Genomic DNA, 24,432 nt, shown 5'->3' on the forward strand with positions numbered 1-24,432 from the left:
AGAAGTATCACAATCTGAAGTTGGCAGAAATATTTTACAACTTACATACATATATTTACATATATATCTTTCCTTACATACATACATTTACATATACATATTTCACAACTTATCTACATATAGTTACATTTCCTTATACATATTCTTATATACCTACCTTTCAAATGAAATACTTTCTTTCAATCATTTTCACTACTGTTCATCTACCGAGGCTTAAACAGAGGCCACAAGATCCAAACAAACAGGATGAAAGGAGCGCCAACAAAGTCAAGCTTCGAGTCAACACGAATCAACTTCCCCCCTCCCAAACTAAGAATTTTTCTTTGAGTGCAGGAACTTAAAATCACAAGATCAACAGTCAAGTCTATCAATCAGGGCCATTGTGCCTCACCTCAAGAGCCATCCGGATTTACTTCCGACCTTATCTTTTAATTTATTTTTATCAAAATAATTTTATAACTTTATACACCTGTTTTTACAGGTTGACGAGATTGAAGGCGAATTAAATCAGGATTACGTGTCCTAAATTTGGCCTGTCACGATACCATCAACATCATGAGCCAGACGGCTATTCCACCACTTTACTCCATACTTTATCAATTATTTTATCATATACTTTACCAGCTTTAACCATTTTACTCTGTACTTTACAGGAATCATTGTTAAGTTTCCAAAGACAGCTGAAGGCATCTTCCAAGACCGCTGGAGGCATCAATATCACACCCCGAGGATAACTATACATTTTAGGCTCGTCCGCCTTTAATAGGACTTCATTTTTTCAAAGCGTCGCATTGCATATGCACTACTGATTTCAAATGCCCGACAAAGGGACAACATCATTGTTCGCAAACGCACAACATTTAGGCTCGTCCGCCTTTAATAGGACACTCTAGGATTGTCCGCCTTTAATAGGACACTTTAGGCTCGTCCGCCTTTAATAGGACATTTAGGCTTGTTCGCCTTTAATAGGACACTTCAGGCTCGTCCGCCTTTAATAGGATATCATTTCTTTAAATTCCTTACACGGCATATGCATCATGTCCTCGAAAACAACCGGAGACATGTTTTAGGCTCGTCCGCCTTTAATAGGATACTTTAGGCTCGTTCGCCTTTAATAGGACAATTAGGCTCGTCCGCCTTTAATAGGATACTTTAGGCTCGTCCGCCTTTAATAGGACACTTTAGGATTGTCCGCCTTTAATAGGACACTTTAGGCTCGTCCGCCTTAAAATAGGACATTTTAGGCTCGTCCGCCTTTAATAGGATATCATTTCTTTAAAAACCTCACACGACATATGCATCATGTCCTCAAAGACAACCGGAGACACAGCATCAAGTCCCCAAAGACAACCGGAGGCACAGCATCAAGTCCCCGAAGACAACCGGAGACACAGCATCAAGTCCCCGAAGACAACCGGAGACACAGCATCAAGTCCCCGAAGACAACCGGAGACACAGCATCAAGTCCCCAAAGACAACCGGAGACACAACATCAAGTCCCCGAAGACAACCGGAGACACAGCATCAAGTCCCCGAAGACAACCGGAGACACAGCATCAAGTCCCCGAAGACAACCGGAGACACAGCATCAAGTCCCCGAAGACAACCGGAGACATAGCATCAAGTCCCCGAAGACAACCGGAGACACAACATCAAGTCCCCGAAGACAACCGGAGACATAGCATCAAATCCTCGAATACAACCGGAGACATAGCATCAAATCCCCGAAGACAACCGGAGACATAGCATCAAGTCCCCGAAGACAACCGGAGACGCATCATCAAGTCCCCGAAGACAACCGGAGACATCGCATGGCTATACGGCCTCACTCGCATAAGCCAAACGGATATACACTCACTTTACTCCTTACTTCATTTCTTTATTTCATCATCTACTTTGCCTACTTTCACAATTTTACCTTAAAATTCGCAGACATCATCAAGTCCCGGAAGACAGCCGGATGCCTTATTATTATCATCTTCAAACGCAACTAGAGATATTATCACATCCTCAGCATACACATCACGCATTCATTCAAGTCCCTGAAGACAACCAGAGACAACATTGGCCACACGGCTTCATTTTCATTCCCACACTCATATTTACTATCATTTTACACTCTCTATAACTTCAACTTTACTACTAATTTTGATATGAATTTCAGTTTTGGCAGAAAATACATCCTGCAGAGACGCAACACAACGTGGAACTTTATCTTACGCAGTGAACTGGGGCAAATTTGCTAAAGAGGAATACCAAACTCACAAGCAAAGGTCACGAATCTACTCTCGAACTCAATTCCGCCTATGTCCACAAACACGTGATACGTAGGTTAATTTCTCTTTCACATCCTCCGCTAAAACTCTACTAAATCTACTCTTTTCACAATCTCACATTCCTTTCTACACCCCCAGTGTCTCCATAACTCAACACTGGGGCATCTTTGAAGAATTTACATCGTGCCCAGTAGAGTCCTACTTAAAGGTGTGTTGCGCGCCACATTTATAATTAGGAGGCTATAAGCATATGTTCTATTCTTGAACGTTCTCGTCACCTGTCTACAACCCCCCCGCTAGGTTATGAATCCACAAAAACTTTCGAACTAGACATGGCCTTAGTGCAACCCTAGATATGTAGGCAACTCAAAACTAAGATTCAGCCATAATTTTCCATAATTCCTTCGGACCTCATCATATTTTCCATCAATTTTCCTAAACCGTACTTTCTTACAAACTCATATTCGTCTGTCCAAATAAAATTGGCTACCACGTCAACTTCTTCGCCCGAAGGTTCTTACATCATCTCCGGTCGAAAAGGGGCATCTATTGACACCCAATTTTGTCCCACCTTTATTTAATTTTATTCACTCGGGCGTCTAAATTTATTGACGAGCTAAATACTTTATTTCCACTACTACTAATATCATTACTTTTATTTTTGACATTACAAGTATCACTTTCCTACAAATTTCAGATGATTCGTCATCATTTCATTTTTTCGGGTTTGGACTCGTTAAATTTATTACAAGACAACACTTTGCAAAATATTTATTTTTGCATATTAATTATTTATCGTCTTTACATAACATATATTATACCAGTTATTAATTTGGAAGCCCAAAATAATTAAATAGCGGAGGAAGGATCAACAATTTTCAGCCAAATTAATGGCCCAAAATACCAATGCAATATTATTTCCCTACCCAATTAAACAACCCACATTTTAATACCCAACCCATATCTTCAACCCAACTAAAATACCCAAACGGACCAGCCCATTTTCTATCCTAACGGACCAGCCCAAACAAAATGGATCCGGTCCGGCCTAAATCTTAAATCCCTAATCCCTCTTTCTTTTCCCTCATTTCCTCCGCTCCCTTTCTCCTTCTCTCTCTCCCTCACACCACCTCCATACTCCTCTGTTCCCCACCTTCTCCGCCACCTGCCACTTCCACCACACCTGCTCCACTTACCCCTGTCCCCCCATACTTCGTTCTGCCATCTCCGCCATCACTGCTCCTCACGTTCTCCCCACTTCACCCGACATCACGCCTCTCACGCCTCTGTCCATCTTGTCCCCCACGCCTATTTCTCCCACGCTCCTCTTTCTCTTCCTTTCTTAAAACCTTGACCGCAACCCTATAAAGGAGGGGAGATGATTTATTTTTAGGGGGGGGGGAATTCAGGGATATTTGGAGGGATATTCAGTTGTCTTTGGGGGATTGGGACTCAGGTTTTTCAGAGAAAAAGGAAACAAAACAAATCGAGAAGAACCCGGAAATCAAATAAAAAAAAGGGGATTGAACACGATTTTAAGAATTTCTGGGCTGGGAATTCTGTTTTTTTTAGCCACTTAGGTTCCTCTGAAAACATTAATATTCTTAAGCCTTAACACTTTGGGGTGGCGATTCAAAATAGCAAACCATATTTTTGCTCTTTTTCTCCCCCTGCTACTAAATTTCGATTCCAAGCATAGACGAGTTGAGGTTCGCTCGTGTTCGAGTCTATTCATAACGAGAGTGTAGATTCAACGACTTCGACGCCTCAGTTCATTGCGCACAAAACAGGTGAACCTCGATACATTTATCACTTCTAGTCTTTAATTTCTGCTTTTAGTTAAATTTTAGCTGATTCTGCTATTTAGTAGTTATGTAGTTTTCTGGGTCGTTGTATTATTTCTTCGATGTTTGGGTGCTGTTAGGATAGATATTAACTGCTAAATGAATTTGAAAGTTATACTGTAATTCGGATGCTTAGACTGAAATTCCAGGACTTAGAACTTATTTAAAATCGAATATACATAGGATATACAGTGGGATGCCAAGGTAAGAAAGAGAATATACATTCGATATACATCTGATATACACCTGATATACACACCCCCGTGTGTATATCTTAGGTATATTATTTATATGATTAGAACAGGCCAGCATTGTCTCTTTTTTACTCTATATTGTTTAAATACTATACCCTGTCATGAACGTAATCCATTTAGATTTAAATACGATAAAATGATTATACAATATGTTGGTATTGGCTGCTGAATTCTGTTTGGTTCTAAATCCGAATTCTGTGTTTAGCTCCCTTAACAAGTTGTGTATTAAACCTTGTTCCATTTCTAGTTGGTTAGGTTCAGTTCAGTACCTTAGTAGTATTATGCATGCTACTGTTTTCTTCCAGTTAATTTAATCTTGATTGGGCAGTTAATGATATCTATCTGTGCCTATCTTAATTTGGTTTAATTTTTCAGCTTGATGCATGATAGTATCTCTGGGTTTAAGTTTCAGTTTGGTCTATCTGAAGCTATGATTGTATAAAGTTTAGACCTCTGAGTTGAGAATGATATTTGATCCAGACTGTTTGCATGTTCTTTAAGAGTGTTGTTTAAACTATGTGGCTGATGTTGTTAATTAGATGTTGGTTTTAATGTCTAAACATCTCAGAATATGTTCCTTTAAATGGGTAAAAGTATTCAAAGTTAATTCTGCCCCTTTTAAGTTTATTCTACACTTTGTCGAGATTAATTAGTGAACACTTGAAATTCTGCTATGTGATTGGAATATGAACATTCCCCTGTTGGTGTGTGAATTTTATCTCCTCCCTAAGCAAATATGGCTAAAGCATTTTCACATCTTTCCTTTTCCCTTTAGGATTAAACTCAAAAGTTAAAAAACTGGTTCCATACATAGCTACTTGCCTCATGTCAATCACATTCGAAGCCTGTTATTCTGTTTGTCTTTTTGTGGTGGTTCCTTAATTTGGCAAAAATTTGTTAAGTCTTGCATAGGGATGAGAATAGGTAGTGCTCCTCTAAGGTTTAAATGGCATGACAGGGAGTCTTTAAATTTCCCCAATGAGTAGTAGTACATGGTAATCCTGTTGTGCTGTTTGGCTCAGCCCCTTTGACAATTGATTGTTGGTCCATTCTATGTATGCTTGTCATTTGCAAACATCTTCAAAAGAACTAAAATTTTGCACTCATTTGTTGATCTACTTAATATCCATTTTGCTGCAGAGCCATCATAGTATCATAGGTTATTTCTTTTGGTGTTGTCTCCCTAAATCTTACTATGACCTATCATTCATTCATCTGATCAGATAGCAGAAATCCCACCTGACCCTTCTGATGAGCTGTAACTGAGTCATTCACAATTATACTTGCCTTATTCATTCCTCCAAATGCTGCCCAGTGACCTCTCTGTTTCAATCAAATCATCAGTGCATTGTGAATGTTTGGAATTTGGAGCATATACAATGTGGCGAACCAGTCTCTGTGTTTGACTCTGTTAGCCTATCCTTACGTTTGTCGAATACATCCATTTAAAAACATGGACACCCCTGTTGAATGTTGCTGTTTTGTTGTGAATCGGTGTTGAGTTATTAGCCCAGCCTGCTTTCCGTGTAGACTGAAGCCATTACAAAGCGAATGTGTCTTGAAAGTTTTAAAAATGTCAAGTATGTTTTATGCAATATTGGTTATGTGAAAGAATGTCGCTTGAGTTTCTTGCGCTGTACTACGGATTAAACATATAGTTTCCACAATACATATAAATTACACCTCTTCTCTGTATGGGTGATTAGTCCGAATGTTTGTTTGGATATTGAGTAGTTCGAATTAATTCCCGTCATTAAGCTAATTGTTATATTCTGTCCAAACTGAGATGCATGTTTGAAATTAAAAACCAACTGCATTGCTGGGATAATCCTTAGCCATATTGCTACTTTATTTAAAGTTCCAAATTTATTAGTTTGGCTTATTGCTTATATACGTTTACCTTATTTGTGGATCATATACTAATCCTTTTCCTTCATTTTTTGTCTCTGCATGAACATCGCATACGAGTCCAAAGAGACTCGCCTCCTTCCGCACTTGGCGTTGGGCTAAAGCCCAACATAACTCCTCTCGAGTCAGCCATATATAGTAGCAGCCAAACAAGGAAATAAAAAATATGGGCCTAGGCCCAATAAGCGTGAAGAACTCAGCAGTTGAAGCCATAATAAATGGGCCAAGCTCACTTACTCTTCTACTCTCTTCCTTATTTTTTATGGTTGTATATTTTTCTTTACTTTATATGACTAGCACCTTACTTTATTAACTTAGATAAATTCTAGTATATTAAGGGTTGTAGTTTAATAATGGGTAGTTAATTCCACAAATTTATATTCACTTCTAGTTATGTTCTAAACTATTAATGATATCTATAACATTTATTTGAGTAACTGATTTTCAAAATAGCATGACTACATCTTTCGGCTAAGGGAATAATAACTTATGCTTATCATTTTAGAAATTTAAAACATAACAAATCTTACACTAATGTTAATTCATTCTATGAAATAAAAGCCAATTAGTTTTTAACGGATAGCTTTTTACTTCAATTCTTTTCCAACACTTGAAACACATATTTTGTTGAAACAACCTTAGTGTAACGTATACATTTAAACTATTAGTCTTTATATGAAACCTTAAAAAATTATTTAACATTAATCTTACGATAACTCTTTTAATTTGTGAGTCGGCATAGCTCACTTTTCTCCAAATATATATAAACATCACATATTCCGTTTCTTTTGGTTATTTTTAACTAAACTCTTTACACAAATTATTGTGTTTTCTACAAGTATTGTTTTAAACAACACTATTATACTTTTCGTTTTAAATTTTAACAACATTTATAAGTCGTATTTCAAAATAGCATTAAAAGTACTCTTTTATACAAACTATTATTATTTTACAAGTTCTATTTTAAATAGCATTCTTACATATTTATCTATAACTTTAGCCATACTTACAAAATTACTTTCCTTTTTCTATAATACTATATTTACATTTAGCCTGATTAATTTTAAGTCCGGTCGGTCAATCATTGTTAATGAGTCTTAAAGGATGCCTAATACCTTCCCTTTAGACTAATTGAACCCTTACCTAGAATCTTAAGTTTCGCAGACTTTAAACAGAGCTAACTTTAGAAAATAACTTTAATAAATTTTAGGTGTCCTAATTCACCATAAATAATTAGGTGGCGACTCCTTAACATAACACAAACAAAAAAACAGGAATCTCCAATATGTTGTACTCTACTTTAACCTTCCGGTTAAAATGGGGTGTGACAGTCTCCCCCTGAATTCTTTCTCTAATTTCACTTTCTCTTATGTCAGTAGTTTCAATAGTCTCCCCTTGAATTCTTTCTCCAATTTCACTTTCCCTTGTGGCAGTAGTTTCAACTATAGAACTAGGAAAAACCATCTCTTCTTCCTTATAATTCTCCCCCTGAAGAGGTGATGGTGTAATACTGAAATAGGGATCAGATTCCCGAAAGGTAACATCTATACTACCAAAGAATCTCCTAGAAGGAGGGTGATAACATTTGTACCTTTTTTGTGTTAAAGAATACCCAATAAAGACACATTTAAGAGCTCTAGGTTCAAGTTTCCAAGAGTTCCTAGTGTGAACAAAGCAAACACACCCAAATATCTTTGGAGGAACACTATAGTCATTTTTACCCTTTAAAGCTTCTAAAGGACTCCGAAAATTAAGAGTTTTAAGTGGCATTCTATTGATGAGGTAGGCAGCTACTAGAATGGCATCCCCCAGTAAGGCTTCGGCAGATTCATCGTAAACAAAAGGGATCTTGCTACTTCTACCAAATGCCTATTTTTTTCTTTCAGCAACCCCATTTTCTGCACTAGTATAAGGACAACTAGTTAGATGGATTATCCCAAAAGACTCCAAGTAAGCTCCAAAAGTTTTATCCATGTATTCTGTGCCATTGTCAGTTCGAAATATCTTTATCTTAGCCTCAAACTAAGTACAAATCATCTTATGAAATGACTTAAAGCAGGAGAAAACTTCACTTTTGGCTTTTAACAGATATACCTATGTCATTCTAGTGCAACAATCGATAAAAGTAACAAACCATCAACTACCAGACAAAGAAAGTGTTTGAGTAGGACCCCAGACATCAGAATGAATAGTCGAAAAGGGAATTGTGCTTTTATTGTCACTCAGAGGATAAGAGTTTTTAGTGTGCTTGGCATATTCACATGCATCACAAGACAAAGATTCAAACTCAGTTCTACAAAATAAACCAGGGTATAACTTTTTTAAAGCAAAAAAAGATGGGTGTCCCAACCGTCTATGCCACTGTATTATTGCTCGGTTTACATCTTCATTTCCTACAAAAAAGGACTGACCAGAGTCTCGAGTTCCATCGATCAAATATAAGCCATCATGCAATCTACCACTACCAATCTTCTACCCTGTATGAAGGTCTTCAAAAACACAATAATCAGGAAAGAATCTGACACTACAGTTTAGTTCTTTGGTGATAGCGCTAATAGATAATAGGTTAATAGGAAAATCAAGCACATGAAGAATGGATGATAAGGTAATATCAGGAGTACAAAAGATTGAACCTGTTCCAGAGATAGGGGTTAGGGAGCCATTGGCTATTCTGACATAATCCCTTTTGGGACTAGGAGAGTAATTTTGAAGGCCTTTAGAAGATCCTGTCATGTGTCTATTCGCACCAGAATCAATAATCCAACAATTAAGCTGAGCATTAAAAGCAATACCTGACTGCACATAATTGGGGCTAGCAACACTAGAAGAGTCAAGTTTGTTCAGAAGACGGCGAATATGTTGAACTTCATCTTGAGACAAAGTCTCTCCAGAAGTAGTGTCACCCATATTATCTGGATGGGAAGGGTTAGAATAGGCCTACGACCCGAGAATTGAAAAAAAAAATTCAGAAAAAAAATCGCCGGAAAGTTGGCTGCCACGACGGAATCCTAATTCCGGTGAGCGAAAAAAATCAAAACTGATAGGGATAGGCTCAGAATGTTCCAGCGACCTCAACAGAGAAAAATAATCCAGAAACGAACTGAACGGGAGGAGTTTTTTGTGCGGACAGCCACAAAGAGAGAGAAAAACTTGACCTCTTTGATAAAACACGGAACCCTAGTGCTACGAAGGAGAAAACTCACCTCAAAAAGGCAGCAATGGCTCTGATACCATGAAGATTTTTAACAAGAAGAAAGGGCATCTTGTATTTCTGAATTAATATACAATCCATAAGAATGGGTACTTATACATGAGTTCTAAGACTAAATAAGGAAAGACAATATTACACAATCAATTCCTAATCATTTACGTCAATACAATATATTCCTAAAATTAAGCTATCAATCTTAATCATCAATATCAAATCAACATCTCAATCTTAATCACTAATACCAAATCAACAGAACTCAAATACAGTATTAGGATTTATAGATTAGATTGGTTAGTAAGTGATAATAAAAAGATATTGATATGGGAAAGAAATTTAACGAGTACGGGAAAGTTCCACCCTAGAAGTGTGTGTATATATATATACGAGATCAAGATGGGTTTGTACTTATAGTGGAATGTTCTGCAAACTTCTAGGTAGATATTATTAAGTGGCAAACAGGAAAGAGCACTTTAAGAGCAAAGGAAATCAAGGAGGACCTTGAGGACCGACGTCCGACAAAATGCGGTTATAAATTAATTAAAGGAGGTTTTGTGATCGGTGATGATAAGAGGAAGCTTAATAAATTAGTAAAGTTGGATAAAGGTAGACAGCGATGGCATACGACAGTGGATTTTGAATAGAGATGCGATTATAAAGAAAATAGGTCGAATATACGAGGAATAGACATACATACAAGGAAGCTATGGTATCCTAAAGGAAAATAAGAAATGAACGAAGGAAGAAAGAAAAGGGCATATTTTTACTAAAATTTCATGATGAGAACGAGAATCGCCGGGACATTATAAGGATTACGATGCATCATTATGATACAAACAATTAGTTAAGAGAAATTATGGGACACTATGAGCCAAATTAAGGAAACGAAGAATTGTGAGAATGAATGAGAGAGAGTATTGACTTTTACTGGTATGGTATAAACTCAACTCGGAATCGGGAACCAAGAGCAAGAGGAATCTCAAGGGTACTGGGGAAAGGATAGCTATAAAGGAAAATTGCGGCTGAAGGAGCATGGTATAGTCGGGCATACTATAAGGAGTCTAAGGAATTCCGATGTCACCATTGATTTATTAACCTAGGGACTATTAGGCGTGAAGGAAGGAAGTGGTTTGAGTTGTGTCCAATATGTATGGATGACTTGATACAAGAATCCAGTTAGCAAAAAAGAAATAAGTCAACCCATGCGATGGAAGTAACTCCGGCATTATGTGGACTAGAGAAGTTAAATGATTGCTAGGGTCAGCCAAATGGCTGCCAAAGACGGTCAATACTCGAATGTTACTGGTATATGAGAACATTCTTAGACGAATTAGAATATTCCCAAGTACAGAAGAAGGAAACGTACAGGCTTGAAGGAGTCGAAATTCGAGATGAACTAATGTAGCAAGGATGTGCTAAAAAAAGTGGAAATGGACTAAATGCATGTATATTATGAGACAGACATGGGAACGGAGGCATGACAAGATAATAAAGGTTTAGAAAATCAAGGAATTAAGTTTTGTCACTGCAATACATTGTGTTCCGGGCTATGATTCGAATAACTCATACCAGAGAAATTTTTTGTTACAATTAAGTATGCAGCAACGTACCCTAAAAAGGTAACAGAAGAAGTGAGAAGGCATACAAGTGACCAAAGTCAAGTATAAAGGACAGTCGGTATTAGTAAAGAGAAATCATAGCACTAGAAGAGGTGAGAGTTTTAAAAGAGGAATATTTTTAGGAATTTCAATGATCGTCAAACGAAAGAAAGAAAATATGCCTATGGATAGCATGACATCAGTACTACCTAAGACTAGAAAACATCTCCTTCTTCGTGAAACCATAAGTCACCATTTATATCAAATCGTGAGAGTATATGTCATAGGACCATATAAATAACCGTCCTGATGAAATGGCTAGTAAAATGGTGTGGGGACGACAATAAATATTTGAAGAAGGATTGAAGCTATATGAGTCTCAATTAGTCGTTGGTATAGGGGAGCCAAGGACTTAAAGAGGGAAGCACATTCATATTGAAAGGAAGTTGGAACTAAGTAAAATTTTATTTTAGTCTCATGCTTATGAGTTATTTTGTAATGATGTTAAGATTGGAGGAGAGGAAATTGGAGGAAAGATTCAAATATGGATTTGAAAATATTTTGAATAGTGGATTAGCTTGAGATATGATCATTAGTATGTTATAAGTATAATCTTGTGATAGGGGATAACAACGATGATAAGAAAATGTTGTATACAAATGTATAAGGAATGGTGCTGAGGATTGTTGTATGGGTCGAATGGAGTTCTATTTGAATAGATATCCCTTAGCTATGGTATTTTTGAAGCATTGGATGAGTAATCTGAGGTAAAGTAATTAATGACAATAATAAGCCATTGGCAAGGAAATGCTATTGCAAGCCATCTGGGCACTACCATCGGTGGAACTATGATGACATTGTAAGGAATTAAGGAGCTCGACAAAAGCATTAAAATGGAGATGAAATGATATGTATATAAAATCTATTAGTACTAAGAGCATAATCTAAAGTGGCACTAGAGAAGCAAGCAAGGAAAAGTGCCATAGCTAAATAAGAAAGTTGTCCACTAGTAGAGAAATAGAGGGCTGCGAAATAGGAGGGACTAAGTCAACGGAAGGTGAAGTCATGGAAGTAGATGAAGATAAGATCGCAGGAAAAGGATTCAAGGATATAAATAAAGGAGATAGACATTTAAGGAATTAAGAGGTTCGCTTGATTGATAAACCGAAATGACAGATAATTGCGTCAAACTATGGGAAAGACTTATTAAGTGAGAATCAAGCAAAGGTTAAAAGTAGAAGGGAAGGAGAACCCCAAAGGAAATGATCAAAGAATATCACGTTTGATTTGAACAAGCGGCTAAGAGTGAGACCTCGTGGAACAAGCGACATGATGGATCTTATTGGAAAAAGGGATGAATGAGGGTTATAGACAAAGGAAAGAATGATTCTTCGACAAATTTCTGAATTCACCCCTAAGTTATTAGCCGAACTAAGGATCAGAAACTTTAAGAGTAAATTGAAGGAAAGGAATCATTAAAAAAGAGGTTTGAGATGTTTTTGATATAAGTACAAGAATTACTGTTAGTTAGCCAAGTGCCAGAAGTCCAATAGAAGGAAAGAGAAATTAAGCGAGACATTTCCGTGTTACACTAGTTGAAAGATAAAGTACCGCAAAGATTAATTCGACTTCTATAGAAAGAAAAAGATGCTAAAATGTGACCAGTCTCTAGGTTATCTTTAAGGGAGGAAGAATAAGAATAAGTAAACTCCAAGAAGACAAAGGCCTGGGACATCTGTAAAACCTAAGAAAGGTACATGGAAATCGAAGAGAACAAGAATTTCTGAATAAAAAAGAGATGGGATCAAAATTGGATAAAATTATATGGTAAGTACTGGATAAAAGAGCATATAAGAATGTAAACGACAGAGGCTGAAGAGACAATGAGAACGATAAAGCATGAAGAGTTAGTAGACAGAAAGATAATAAGAAAAGGGACGACCTTGAGTATAGGCATAAATTTCGGCAACAAAAGAAGAAGGATAAACTGCATAATTCGGATAAGTTCAGTTTTAAACGAGCAAGTAATACTGCAAGTAATTAAAGCAAATATCAACAAATAAAGGTAAGAACATTGACATCTACCTCAGAGCGAACTCTACCTCAACATTCGAGGACGAATGTTTTTAAAGGGGGGAGAATGTTACACCCCTCACTTTCATAGCATGATCATGCCACATACTTCACCATTGTAATGGAGTATCAGAGACGTCCCATGAAGTTTTGAAAGGTACAAGTCATAGGAAGTACGTAACAATGGAGTGAAGGATGAATTGCGATCTCGTAAGTCGTAACCGAGAAGGACAACCTTGAAACATGAGAACATGACCAGTATCAAGTATAATAAATGATAAATAGTATGTAGGGGAAGTTTTGGAAGATTCCAGGACCAAGCAAAACAAAGAAAATAAGTTTGTCGAAAATTTGGAAAAAAGTTGGCAGAATTAAGGATAGAATTTTGGGTCAACTTTGAAGGGATATATCTCCAGGTATATTAGGATATTTAAGGGGTTATATTAAATGAAGTTCGTCGAGTCTAGTTTCCAACGCAACAAACCAATCGTTGATAAGACATCGGAGTAGAGAATTATGGACGTTACAAGTTTGGCTGAAAAAGCAGAAACGCGTGCTACAGTAACCGACTTGCTACAGTAATGCTACAGTGAACCCGGCCGAATTTTACCCCTATATAAAGGGTAATAAACCCTTTTTTTCACCATATTTTAGCCCAGAAATTAGAAGGAAGAGTGGGGGTATTAAAAAAGTTAGCAATTTTCAAGTAGCGGAGTAGTGGTTTAGGTCCGGATAACGCATGGTTGTGATTCTAGTATTGTTTTGCGGTGGATTTTAGCATGGATAGCTATATTAACAAGAAAAAAGGTATGAATCTTTCTCTTTTGGTATTATTTAAAGCTTATTTACGGAGATAAAGTCATTAAATAATTGTATAGTAAGTTGGTTAGTTATAATAGTTGGAAAACAACGTGTGGGCTATTTTATGGCATATGTTGGTATTGGAAATGATGTTATTAATATTGGTATTGTTGTTGATGTTGTTGGTTATTGAATTGGAATTTCGGGCTAGACATATAAACAGGGGAGATGCTGCCCTATTTTCGGCAGAATATAGAGTAGTTTGACTTGAAAGTCTAGTACAACTATACTATGATGAGTGTAATGATAGTGTGAATCCTCTTAAATGTAGACTCACGAATTCAGACGAATAAGTGTGGATAACTGGAGGTTGAACAGGTATGTTAAGGCTATTCCTCTTTCTTTTAAAGGCATGCTTCATTTCCTATGAACGCACACACGCCTTTCATAATACCTTATTTCTGAAAACCACTAGCAGTTCATGATTCTCAAAATCCTTATGACGCTAAAGACAAATGTTTTCTATAAGGACCATGATGAGGATTATGATGATCCCATTTCTGGAGATTCCAAAGTAATGGTTTTAATGGCATTATGAGATTACTGAGCTGGTTTCAAGATTTTGATTATGTTTGTTGATATTGATCTCATCTTATGATTTTGCTCAAAAGGCATGATTCCTATTTTATGATTCCATATATGTTTCCATAACTCTCTTACTTCTAAAAGTTAGAAGTTCATGATTCTTAAAAAAACTTCTTATGATACTTAAGATGAGATGTTTTCTATGACGAACATGATAGTGAAGATCTTAATTCTAGAAATTCTAAAGTTTATGATTTTAATGCTATTATGAGATTATTGAGCTTATTTAATGACTTTCTCGATTTTATTCATTGTTGTTGATCTCACCTTATAATAATTGTTCTCTCAAGGTGGGATAAACAATGATGACTGATCCATAATATAATCGGAGGCTACCGACCTTACGTCACTCCGATATAGTTGTGGCTTTTGATTGGGCTCTCATGCATGATTTATATATATGTATGTATTTTCTCACACCGCACCGCGCTATAGTCGGCCGGGCATGGCACGTAGATGTGCACACCACTGCAGTGGGCATGTTATGATATCGTCCCAGACGCGGGAGGCCCGGACGCGGGCTAATGATGATAACACTGAGCCTTAATAGTCGGGCCTGATACTATATATATGACCTCGAGCCTTAATGGTCGGGCATGATACTATATATATGACACCGAGCCTTAATGGTCGGGCATGGTACTATGTGTATGTATAGAAATGTTTTTTTAAAGGCTAAGCATGCATGACATCCGCCTTATGAGGCATCCAGATGTACAGGTTATCTCTCTTATTCTATGTTACCTTCCATATCTATATTATGTTGTTATTCATGCCTGACATACTCAGTACATTATTCGTACTGACGTCCCTTCTTGTGGACGCTGCGCTCATGCCCACAAGGAGGCAGGGAGATGGATCAGACCCGTAGGTGTTCTATCAGCGGATTCTCACGAGCACTCCACTTACTTCGGAGCTGCAGTCTATTTGGTATTGTAGTCTATTTGGTATTGTCCTTATGATCATTGTGTTCTATGTAGAGGCTCGTAGATGTGTGTGTACAGTTAGATATTTTATAGCTCCACCGGTTCATATTGTTGTATAATATATTGGTGGCCTTGTCGGCCTTATTTTGAGCTCTTGATACTTTACTGTTAGCCTTACCGGCTTTATGATATACGTTATGTTGTGGCGACTTTTCGGTCCGCATATGAACATATGTGTTGAATGATCAGATATCCCTATGTTGGGCTTTTTCTGCGTGCAGGTGTTCTTTGAGTTTTGGTTTATAATGTTCAAAGTAACAGATAAGTCAGGTGGTTCCCGGCCTACGAATCGGAGTCCGTCATACTCCTGGTAGGGGTGTGATAATGATTTAGAATGCAAGATTGCACATGAAGAGCCCAAGATTCCAAATAATAATTCTAATGTGGCGAAGGATTTTATGTGCAAGTGTTTCGAGAGGGATCATATATAATCGGAGATGGACAGCAGATATGCTACTTAATCACCCATACATCAAGAGCATTGCTAAGAAGCTGCTGGAAGACGAGGTGATCCATCCTTTTGGTCATGTAGCATGCAAAACTACGGCTTCTACGGAGCACTTGTTTTCAACAATTAGTTGCTATTATCCTCATAATTACTTCTTCGGAAGATGTAGTAATATTAGTTTCCAAAGACGACTAATAATAAGGCACAAGGTAGACAGAAGACCCTCTACTATGGAAGTGCGAGAGGGATCTCATGAATTTCAGAAACTTACATATATGATGGAGCTCGATCAACTGTTTGAAGTTAATTAAGACCAACAGCTTGCAACTGGAATAGTATATCTCAAATATATAGGAAGCTAAGCTAGCTAATATATGCGGTTAATGAGTTTAATTTGATGTGAAAGAACTATGTGGGGATTGAACACTACACCAAAAGAGGTTTTTAGTGGCAATATATTTTCCTTTTAGCAGCAATAGTTATTGCCACAAAAACATTTACCAGCAATTGGTTGATGTCATTAGATCCAAGAATATAATTAGCAGCAATTAAGTTATTACCGCAAATTAATTGCCGCTAAAAGCATATTTTGTTGTAGTGATCCTACTATGGGCTTAGATGGTGGTTCGTACGTTATACATAGGTAGCGTGAGACCAAGATATATATGATCATGTCCAGCTGTTTTACTTGTTAATTCAAAAAGATTTGTACATACATTTGTTAGTTAGCATTTATATCTTAGTGAAGATTCTAATGTACGTAAGTAACGTTATTATTGATCACTTGAGCTAAAATGAACGTATTGTTTCTTCAGTACTAATGCCGCAGCAGAACGGCTTTCTGAAAATGGGTTCTCTGTTTATAATCGGATAATAGTTTTCCTAGTCATTGGATATAAAAAAGGAATTATGCATTTAGGAATTATAAGTTTGCACTTTGGTTTTCCCTTTAATCAGTTGAGTTGCTAATTCAATTCTCTTATCATGAGCTGCTTAGTCTTCCCGTTATTTTCTCATACTCAAAGTCAGGGATGTTAATGTATACTCCATTCGTCCCATTTAACTGTCACTTTAACTTTTCTCACATGCCAGACTTTCCGAAAATTAGTTTTGTCGTTAATGTATTATCTCTCCGTCCCATTTTAACTGTCGCTTTAGCTTTTCTCACGCTCATTTAGAAATATAATAAATTATGACAATGTATCATTTACTAAGTTATCCTATTTTGGTTGATTTCTGAGAACTGGGCAATATTAAAAAGAACTATTTCTTTAATGTTAAGTGTATGGTTGAAAACAATTGTGAACTTTTGCCTTGAATTCTTAAAGTGAGTGTTATTTTGGTACTATTATTTTAAGTTAAAGCTACAGTTAAAATGGGGAGGGAGTATATTATACATGTCGTGTAGGGAATACAACATTTATGTGATCTTGTTGGTGATAATACAATGAAATTACAATTACAATTGAAAAATAAAATGAAGAAATAAAAATATCTTCGGCTGAGGCGCGGATATCTCGCTCTCTTTAAGGAGATTCAAGTCCACTGCAGCAAATCTACCGGTCCAGTAGTAATCTTTCTGACTTGTCCCCTCCAGGATACAACAGCCCGATCATGTCGTATAACTCAACAAACTCTGGACAAGATGTTGAGTCCAAAACTCCACCAAAAAGAAGAACACATTTCTTCAACTAATAAACTCTTTTTTTTTCCTCACTTTTCAAGAACTCTCCAAAATATATATTTTTCTCTACACCCACAAGTTAAGGATGACTAACTATTTATAGCTAGGAAAATCACCCTTGAATTAATTTAATATGAATAGGGTAGTAAAGTATGTCACACCCCAATCCTGATGGAGCATGATGGGCACCCGACCCTTACTTAGAGTCGAGCGAACCCACTGGCTCTCTCGTTATACTCGTAATCTCACTGGACTTTCAGGTCATGAATGGAAATGCATAATGGAAGCTTTTCAAAAAATATTCTTCTCATCTTGCTCGAATCAAATAAAGTTTGTAATCATATGAATCTGTAAAGTAATGCATAATGATACATCAGCTTAAATAGCCGCTTACAAGAATGACATACTATATACGTGACTCTGTCTGCAAAGTCTCTAACATAAATCAATATACCATAACACACATACTCTGACTCGGCAACACTCCGGAAAGAAACGGAGCTCGCCAATCCCGCTAGAACATCTTCTAGCAATATCCTCTACTCATCTGTATACACCTGCGTGGCACGAAACGCAGTGTCCACAAGAAGGGACGTCAGTACGAATAATGTACTGAGTATGTAAGGCATGAATGACAATATAATGTAGATATGAAAGATAACAAGGAGTAAGAGAGATAACCTGTACATCTGAATGCCTCATAAGGCGGATGTCATGCATGCTTAGCCTTTAAAAAAAAAACATTTCTATACATATACATAGTAACATGCCCGACCATTAAGGCGCGGTGTGATATGTAAATAGTAACATTCCCGGGCATTAAGGCTCGGTGTGATATATAAATAGTATCATGCCCGGCCATTAAGACTCGGTGTTATCATCATTAGCCCGCGTCCGGGGCGATATCATAACATGCCCACTGCAGTGGTGTGCACATCTACGTGCCTGCCCGGCCGACTATAGCGCGATGCGGTGTGGGAAAATACATACATATATATATATATAGCATGCATAAGAGCCCAATCAAAAGCCACAACTGTATCGGAGTGACGTAAGGTCGGTAGCCTCCGATTATATTATGGAATACTCATCGTCGCTTGGTCTCACCTTGAAGGAACAATTATTTTAAGGTGATACTATCGATGAAGAATAGAATTAAGAGAAAACATAGAATAGGATCGTAAATCTCGTAAGGCATCAGGCCATGTATTTTTGGAATCTTAAAAGAAATTAGTCATCATCCATGAATAAATTGAGAAATCAGTAAATAGCTCAACATTCTTATATCGTTGTTGGAATCATAAACTTAGAACCTTTAAGCATGGAGTCATTCTCATCATAGTCATCATAATGATATTCTCACTTTTGACATCATCGTTGTCATTGAAAAACATATCCTTCGTCGTTATCATAAGAACTCACATAATCACAACCATTGGTTTTGAAAAATAGGGACACCTTGGAAAACAATTATGGAATATCAAGAAGGAAATCATGCTTTGGAATCTGGGACATTTAGCTTTTGATGACAAGGAAAAATACGGGAACATTTATGAAATCATAACCTAAAGATCATGCCTTTGAAAGAAAGGGACAAGCCTTAACATACCTGGAAGATGATTCTCGACTTCCAACTTACTTCCCGTCTTGCAACTCTCTTAAGAATTATTCGTAGCCTCGTAATCTACATATATAACCATTCATAATATCATTGTTAGGCTCGTCATCGTGCTTGTCTCAAGACTTTAATTAAAATCCTTCTAAATTATGTCGAAATTCGGGCAGCATCTCCCCTGTTTATATGCCCAGCCCGAACTCTCAATTCAACAACCAACACAAAAATAGCAATACCCGCATCCATACAATCATTTCCATACCAATATACTTCCTAAAACATCCCACACGATGTTTCCTAAATTTCTTAACTAACCCACTTGCAATACGACTATTTAATAACTTTATTTCCGTAAAGAAGCCGAAATTAATACTAAGAACATCAATAACAACATCTCCAACATCCTACAAGATAAATATAGGTATTTCCATCCAAATTTATCTTCAACCCTCAATCCATAAATCAAAAACATCAACACAACAACTAAAACTTTTATTTCTTGCAAATATTCCTTAATCAAACTTGATAAAGAAAGAGATTTAATGATTCATACCTTATTTTTATGAAGGTAGAAAAATCTTCAACATTTCACTTGCTCCCAAGCTCCTCCAACTCCAAAATGAAATCATAATCGCGTGTACGCGTTGCTCGGACCTCGATTGATATTTCGTAGTTTGAAATTTCACTCAAAATCCTCACTTTTATGTGGGATTTAAGCCCCTTTTGATGGCTGATTTTTCTGGAAAGTTTTGGACCATTTTTATGCTGAAAAATGGGAGTTTTGACCCTTTTTATAATTGGCAAAAGTCGGCATACTGTAGCTGTGGTACTGTAGCGGTACTGTAGCAGTGTTGTTTCTGCGTGACAGTTCAGTTTGTAACGTCTATAATTCTCTACTCCGATGTCCTATCGACGGGCGGTTTATTGCATTACAAACTAGACTCGACAAACTTCATTTTTGGCTTTTGAAACACCTTAAAAATCCATATATACTAGGAGATATGCGCCTCCAAAGTTGACTAAAAATCCTTCCAGCATTTCTCAAATTTTCGTCGAATTTATTTTCTTCAATTTGCTCGATCTCGAAATATTCCGAAACTCTCCATACATGATATTTATCACTTATTATACTAATAATGGTCATGTTCTCGTGTTTCAAAATACTCTTTTCTGATTACGACTTATGAGATCGTAATTCACCCTTTTTCTTCGTTTTTACGTACTTTCCATGGCTTGTGCTTCTCAAAAAAATGATAGGACGTCTCCGACACTCCATTACTACGGTGAGGTAAATGTCATACTCCTGCTCTGAAATCGCGGGGTGTAACAAAGTAGGTAGATAAATGGAAGAATTATTATTTAGAGGTTACATAAGTTACACACATAAAGAGGATGAATTTGGATGAGTTATGAGAGGACGTTACAAAGAAAATAAAGACCAAGATTCATCCTTTTTAATGGCCTAGAACGTGAATGGTAATGTTGCAACTTTATGGACACTTATGCAATGAACTTGACAATTTAATACAATATATTTAACATTAAAATGCCCCAAAGGTCTATCAACCCCCCACTCATTTTAATAATAATATAAGAGAGTCTACTAGTTGAAGAGAGACTATTATGCATAATGAAGGTATGCTCTGCATTGAACCTCCACTTAGTAAAACAATAATCTTTACTCCAGAGCCGTAGTGGTCTCAGACTTGAACTATGACTGCTTAAGGAAAATAAAGAATTATTGCTCACACATAATAATCAAGGTGTTGACATGAGCTTTCACAGCCAGCACATTACGGCCTTGTGCTATCCCGGTTTCATGAGTGCTTTTGAGAACGAGCCCAATTCTCATAGGAAGCGGCCTACTTCCACACTCACATAGGTGAAATCTGTCAAGGATGCTTCTGTAACTTAACATCCCACTCATACGAGCTACAGAACTTCATTAAGAGTTTATAAACTCAACCTTCATAGACTGTTACAGAATAATGCACCCACACCATAGGGAGGGAATAAATAAAATAGTGCATTTTTCTCAATAAGTAATTAGATGATTCGTTTTTCCCATTGAACCTGGTTATAAGATCTCTAGTCTCCAGGTTGGGTTTCCTCATATACGACTCATAAATTTATGGGCTTCAATCCCATCCCCCTCGATGTGCTCCAGACCCTTTCTCTTGCCAAGGCCTTGGTTAGTGGATATGCAAGATTATCAAAAGATTTGACATAATCAACGTTAATGGTACCACTTGTCAAATATGATCTCACAGTACTGTGTTTTCTGCTTATAGGTCTGGATTTACCGTTGTAATAACGGTTTTGAACTCTATCAATCGCAGCGGTGCTATTACAATGAATTAAAATATGAGGAATTAGTTTTTCAAAATAAGGTATTTGAAATAATAAATCTCTCAACCAATTCGCCTCTTCACTAGCTGAAGCTAAAGCAATTAGTTCAGCCTCCATAGTAGAGTTAGCAATAATAGTTTGCGTTTTTGATTTCCAACAAATAGCACCACCTGCCAACGTAAAAATATAACCAGTGGTAGAACAGGAATCACCAGATAAAGTGTTCCAATCTGCATCAGGAAAGCCTTCAAGTACATCATGATATTTTTTATAAAACAAGCCATAAGATTTTGTACCAACTAAATATTTCATAACTCTCGTTATGGCATGCCAGTGTTCATTACCTGTCTTGCTTGTAAACCTGCTAAATACTCCAACTGTATACGCAATATCAGGCCTAGTGCAATCAGTCACATATGTCAAACTTCCAATTAAGCTAGCATATTCCTTTTGATTTGTCACATCATTTTCACTTTGAACAGGAAATGAACACTTGAATCAAAAGGAGTTACAACATGCTTGCATCAAGAAAGTTATATTTTTTCAAAATTTTCTCAACATAATGTGACTGGTCAAGGAAAATTCCATCACATGTTTTAGTAATTTTTATTCCAAGAATAAAATTTGCCTCACCAAGATCTTTCATGTCAAAATGGCTTATAAGAATATTTTTAGTTTCACCAATAACATTCATGTTTGAGCCAAAGATCAATAAATCATCAACATATAGGCAAACAATAAGATGTGAATTATTCCAAGACTTATGATAAACGCACTTATCACACTCGTTTGTTTTAAAACCACTCTCAATCATGCAAGAATCAAATTTCTCATGCCATTGCTTTGGTGCCTATTTCAAGCCATATAGGGATTTAGTAAATTTACACACTTTGCTTTCTTGGCCTGCTTTAATAAAACCTTCGGGTTGTTCCATATAAATTTCCCCATTTAAAAAAGCAGTTTTTACATCCATTTGGCGAATATGCAAATCAAAAATTGTAGCAATAGCAATTAAAAGCCTTGTGGATGTAATTCTAGTTACCGGATAAAAAGCATCAAAAAATTCTAGGCCTTCTAGTTGTTTAAAATCCTTAGCAACTAGTCTAGCCTTATATTTATCAACAGAACCATCCGGTTTTAACCTTTTTCTAAGGACCCATTTACACCCAATTGTTTTACAGCCTGGTGGTAAATAAACTAACTTTCAAGTTTCATTGGAAATAAGTGATTTCATTTCATCATTTACAGCCTCTTTTCAAAAAATAGCATCATGTGAAGATAAAGCTTCTTGTAAATTAAGAGGGTCATCCCCAACATTAAAAACATAAAAATCAGGACCAAAATCTTTTTCTACTCTAGCTCTTTTACTTCTTCTTAACTCAAAATCATCATTTTCTTTATTTTTCAAAACAGAAGTAGAAGAACTAGGTAGTGATAAAATATTTTCTTCAATCCTATGACCCCCACTATTTTTAGAATCAAATGGAAATTTATTTTCATGAAAAATAGCATCACCTGATTCTATTATTATATTATCTTCAAAACTAAGAAATCTATAGGCTGTACTATTTGAAGCATAACCAAGAAAAGCACAAGTAGTAACTTTTTTACCCAACTTAGAAATTTTGGGATCCATTAGCCTTACATAAGCTAAACAACCCCAAACTCTTAAATATCCGAAATTTGGTGTCACACCCCTATCAGGAGTATGACGAGCTCTGACCCGTAGGCCGGGAACCACCTGATTTATCCATTACTTTGAACATTATAAACCATAACTCAAATAACACCTGCACGCAGAAAAGGCCCAACATAGAAATATCCGATCATTCAGCACATATGTTTATATGCAGACCGACAAGGTTGCCACAACATAACGTATATCATAAAGCCGGCAAGGCTAACAGTAAAGTATCAAGAGCTCAAAATAAGGCCGACAAGGCCACCAAAATATTATACAACAATATGAACTGGTGGAGCTATAAAACATCTAAATGTACACACACGTCTACGAGCCTCTACATAGAACACAAATGATCAGAAGGACAATACTAAATAGAATGCAGCTCCGAAGTAAGTGGAGTGCTTCTGAGAATCCGCTGATAGGACACATATGGGTCAGATCCGTCTCCCTGCCTACCTGCAGGCATGAGCGCAGCGTCCACAAGAAGGGACGTCAGTACGAACAATGTACTGAGTATGTAAGGCATGAATAACAACATAATATAGATACGAAAGGTAACATGGAATAAGAGAGATAACATGTACATCTGAATGCCTCATAAGGCGGATGTCATGCATGCTTAGCCTTTAAAAAAAGCATTTCTATACATATACATAGTACCATGCCCGGCCATTAAGACTCGACGTCATATATATAGTATCATGCCCGGCCATTAAGGCTCGGTGTCATATATATAGTATCATGCCCGGACATTAAGGCTCGGTATTATCATCATTAGCCCGCGTCCGGAGCAATATCATAGCATGCCCACTGAGAGCCAAATAAAAGTTATAAATACATCGGAGTAACGTAAGGTCGGTAACCTCCGATTATATTATGGAATAATCATCATCGCTCTATCTCACCTTGAAGGAACAATTATTATAAGGCGAGTTCAAAAACAATGAATAAAAATCAAGAAAATCACCAAAATAACTCAACATTTTCATATTCACATTGAAATCATAAGGTTGGGACTTTTAAACATGAAATCATCATCATCATCGTCGTAATCATCAT

General features: G+C 36.8%; 1 pseudogene; it reads left to right on the forward strand.

The window, feature by feature from the left end:
* The window catches only part of LOC132637297 (mitogen-activated protein kinase kinase kinase 20-like), a 59,772-nt pseudogene extending 43,236 nt beyond the window's left edge, over positions 1-16,536 (forward strand).
* The last annotated feature ends 7,896 nt before the right edge of the window (positions 16,537-24,432 follow it).

The sequence above is a fragment of the Lycium barbarum genome, chromosome 4 (genome assembly GCF_019175385.1).
Source record: "Lycium barbarum isolate Lr01 chromosome 4, ASM1917538v2, whole genome shotgun sequence".
Classification (NCBI taxonomy): domain Eukaryota; kingdom Viridiplantae; phylum Streptophyta; class Magnoliopsida; order Solanales; family Solanaceae; genus Lycium; species Lycium barbarum.